The 4,523-nt window shown below is 50.0% G+C and overlaps 1 non-coding gene across 1 annotated transcript; it reads left to right on the top strand.

Moving 5' to 3' along the window:
* Positions 1 to 286: 286 nt before the first annotated feature.
* LOC123081145 (small nucleolar RNA SNORD96 family) lies at positions 287 to 378 on the top strand. The gene has a single exon (XR_006438655.1). It is a non-coding gene; the product is annotated as a small nucleolar RNA SNORD96 family (small nucleolar RNA).
* Positions 379 to 4,523: the final 4,145 nt, after the last annotated feature.

Below are 4,523 nucleotides of genomic sequence, written 5' to 3'. Positions count from 1 at the left end.
CCCACCGCCCCGGTGCACCGCCGACCACTCCGGTGAGCTCCCCCCTATTTTTTTCTTTTTTTCTACTACTAGTAATTAGGTTTACTGTTAGTTTCTTTGTTTTTCTACTGCTACTAATTAGGTTAGTTAGTACTGTTAGTTAGTTTAGTTTGATTTTCTAGGTTAGTTATCTTTAGACTAGGTTTACTGTCATTCCTCTCATGTTTTTTCTTTTGTCAGATTTTGTTTTCTATAGTAATTTAAGTTCTATTTTGTTGACTAGTTTGTTTGAGTTTGTGTTTCTGTTTGTCCGGTGATGAAAAACATGTTAATAATACCATCTTTAGCGACTGATTGGTGGATGTGCGCCCATGTTGTCATTCTGCAATTCCGAGGACAAATTGAACATCTTAGCGTAATTTTTCGGAGTACTTCTGAACTTATGCTGTGAAAATCTACAATTCTGATGTCCACATTGGCTACGCCATAATTTTGGAGACTGAATTTTATGGAAAAATGTTAATCGGGCTAGAATTTTTCAAATGGGCTATCCTTTTGGTGGATCTTGAGTTGCTTACTGCTACTTGTTTCATCATAAGCATAATCCTATTTGCCTAGAAAGCATTGTCTGACGGCTCAACCATTTGTTAGGAAACTCTTTAAATATTCTTATTTGAACTCAGGAATCTGTGTAACGTTTCTGTTTGATTTTTCTTTCAAAATTGGAGATTGATGTCTATGGATCCCGGTGATGACTTGTGATGTTAAAAAGTAGTGGCCTGATTCATACATTGATGAGATCTATATTATCACTCTGAGTGATTTGTCCAACAACATATCCAACTTTTTTTATGTTTGTGTTTTTTGGGTGATATTTCTGTTATCTGGACACAAATGTTCATAAATTGTTTATTTGCTTTGATCTTTGTTGTTAATTTTTGGTTTAAAATCTTTCTCTATGAAGAGGGTACAAGCAGATCTTTGTTGTTATCTGGACACTTTTGCTTTGACCGTTAGTCTAGGTTAGTTAGGTTAGTTTCTAGGTTAGTTTGGTTAATTAGTTTCTAGGTTAGTTAGGTTAGTTTGTAGGTTAGTTAGGTTAGTTCTGTTAACCAGTTCTAGTTTTAGTTTACTAATTACTACTCCTAGAAAACAACCATGTATATGATTAGGATTAGGATGCATATGCATCCCTTTTCTTATGTTTCTTGAAAATCAGAAAAGAAAAAGAAAAGGCAGGTTTACTCATCATTTGTCAATTAGTTGGCTAATGGTTTCTAGAATCATTTGACCATGGGCATGGACACGTAGCAACTAGGAAAGGTAGAATTTTGCATAAAGGGTTTTTGATGGATTTGACCAATATTTTGAACATGACCGTGTGTTGAAACTCTTATATATGGACAATATATGTCCAATGAGCTTCCCTAAATTTTCTCAAATATTTTTGAAACATTAAAATAATTTTAACCTATTTCGTCCCCTTCCCATCGCACTACAACCAAGTTCTGGCCCAAAGTAAGATTTCAGACACGGGACAAAGGGAGGAGGATGGTATGAGAGGCGAGTGAAGTCTCGTACGTCCAAGTTTCATACGGAGGCACAGAGTGGGAAAAAAGGACTTATCTGATGCCGTACCCCCGGCAACCTTGGCCTGCCGGGGTCGGGGCGTCAGCCTGTTCTCTTTCTTCCAAAGTAGCTCAGCAGAAATGTCGACGCACCCTGCGAACCAAAAAGGACGGGAAAGAACAGAGAGATGCATACTCGACCTCTATGTTAAGGGTTAGTCGCCGCCAAGTACTATCAACCCTGACACAGAGAGAGACTCGACCTAGCATGCATGCTAAAACTTAGGGCGCCAGCACTTCATTTATTTATTCTCAGGGTCTGCGTCTGGCTTTGTACCAAGGGTTACATGCCTTGCCCGCAAGGCTTGTACAAAGGGTGGTTTGCCGGGGTGCCCGGCAACTGCGCCTTATGGGTAAAACTTGCGAAGATGTTCGATGTTCCAGGATTTGCTCACTGGAATACCATCTTCGGTCTCCAGGCGGACTGCGCCAGGCCTGGTGACTCGTATTACCCGATAAGGGACTTCCCACTTCAGCGTCAACTTGTTGGAATTCTTGGCCGACTGAACGTGCCAAAGAACAAGGTCGCCTTCCTCAAAGCTTCGGGCATGAACCTTGCGGCTATGGTAGCGGCGCAAGGCTTGCTGGTAGCGCGCTGCTCGCACAGCCGCCCGAAGACGTTCTTCCTCAAGGAGCATTGCATCATCTTGCCGCAACTGCTCTTGCTCAAGCTCATCATAAGCGAGCACTCGAGGTGACCCGTATGTGAGTTTCGTGGGGAGAACTGCTTCTGCCCCGTAAACGAGGGAGAAAGGTGTCTGGCCAGTGGCTTGATTTGGTGTGCCTGGCAACTGCTCTTGCCTAGGTCCTGGATGTACTGCATGAAGGCGTGACTTGTGAACTATGTGCCGTTTTTGGTGATGACTCTGTTGGGCACACCAAAATGGCAAACTAGCCCTTTGAAGAATTTGACGGCTGATTGTGCTATCACCTTTCTCACTGCCTCCACCTCCGGCCACTTTGTGAACTTGTCGATCGCAACGTACAAGTACTCAAAGCCCCAGACAACATGGGGGAAGGGGCCCAGTATGTCGAGCCCCCAGACCGAGAATGGCCAGGAAAGAGGGATTGTTTAGAGAGCTTGAGCTGGTTGATGAAGCTTCTTTGAATGAAACTGGCACGCTTCACACTTGGTTACTAGTGTCGTTGCATCCTGGAGGGCTGTGGGACAGAAGAAACCTTGCCGGAATACCTTGTCGGCAAGGGCCCTCGACCCTATGTGGGAGCCACATATGCCTTCGTGTATCCCTGCCAACAGCTCCAGTCCTTCCTCCCGGGGAATGCACTTCAATTTCACATTGTTTGGTCTTTTTCTGTATAGAACTCGTCGACGAACTGATACATGGCAGATCTTTGTATGTACTTGCGCAGGGTTTCACCTTCTTTCTAGGGGATGATATGCAAATTCCTTGCCTGGCCATGAGCTTGGTGGCCCCCTGTAAAGGCGCCAACAAACTCATGGCACAAATCCGACCAGGAAGAAATAGAATCCACTGGCAAGTGCATCAACCATGACATGACATCGGGTTTAAGTGCCAACAGGAAGTAATTCCCAAGCACCTTGTCATCGCGAGCCCCAGCAGCTTGCATGGCGATGGTGTAGATGCTGAGGAACTCTGACGGATGGGTCTTACCGTTGTACTTATCGCCGGCGTCGGGCTTGAACGTGCGGTGGGAGGGCCACTGGAACAGCCGCAGCTCACGGGTAAAGGCTGGGCAACCCACCTCATCAGGTAGGCCGGCCAGGGCCTCCTGGTGCTGGGTGGTCCATAGAGGGCCCCGCCCGCCTATCTGACTGGTGGCGTGCATCGCACCGGCGCTTGGTGGTGGTTCGAGCATCTTCATGGGCTCGCTCCCGAAGAACTTGGCGCTGATCGCGGTGGGTCCGTGGGTCGGACGACGCTATGGAAATGTTATCACAAGCGTCATCATGATGGGTCGACACCCGCGGTGGCTCGCGTGGAGGAGGAGAGTGCACCCTGGCCGTAGCACCCCCGGTCCTTCCACCGCTGGCATGCGGTGGCTCGACGGAGCGCTGGCCTGAGGGCCCCGCTGGTCGTGGCTCATCTTTGTTGGCGACGCCGATGAGGCTCCGGATGGTGGCTCTCCATTCGTCGAGTTTTTCCGCACCAGGAGGAAAGTCGAGGAGCAACTACGCGCGCGCCAAAGCTTCTGGTGGCATGGGTGGCGGCGAAAGCTGCGTGGACCGTGACGCGCTCCGACTTCTAACCACGTTAGAAGGAGCTCTATCACGGCCGGGCGGATGTGCGCCATTCTCGCCAGCGTCCCGGCGTGCGTGCTGGCCTTCTACATCCCGCAAATGAAGAGCAGGACTCTTCCCACAGCGGCGCCCAGGGTCACCAGCGAGGCGACGCTGCTCGTCGCGCACAACCTGGGAGGAGCGCGTCGTGCGCGCCGGCATAGGCATCTTGGAAGTCGCCACGCCGCCCGTAGGTGGCACGACGCCACCCCTGGAGGGCCTCGTGCCGCCTGTGGGGGGCCTGGCTCTGTCTTTCGATTTGGCGGCGTGCGGCCCGTCGTCTCGCGCGCGAACGAAGCCACTTGCCAGGCTTTGACTGCCAGAGCGATGTGGGTGTTCGCGGACCGCGCCTCGGCTTCCGTCTGCGACCGCCCCGCCACTTGCCTGCACTGGTGCGGGTCGTTCGGCTCCCGACGAGCCGATCGCCGTGATCGTCTTCTTCTTGGGAGCCATGGCAATGAAGAACTGCTAAACTGACCGCTAGACCAGATTTACACCACTGCGCCCCCTACCTGGCGTGCCAAAGATGTCGGTGGGGACGACACCTATGGGATCCCAGGGATCCCTTCTACGGTTGGCGGGCGCGGGGTTATGCAAAGAGCAGGTCTAGGAGCCAGCACAAAGATCGTTTACCTAGGTTCGGGCCACGAGGATGC

Source organism: Triticum aestivum, chromosome 3D, assembly GCF_018294505.1.
Source record: "Triticum aestivum cultivar Chinese Spring chromosome 3D, IWGSC CS RefSeq v2.1, whole genome shotgun sequence".
NCBI classification, from domain to species: domain Eukaryota; kingdom Viridiplantae; phylum Streptophyta; class Magnoliopsida; order Poales; family Poaceae; genus Triticum; species Triticum aestivum.
This window is presented reverse-complemented; position numbering and strand designations above follow the sequence as displayed.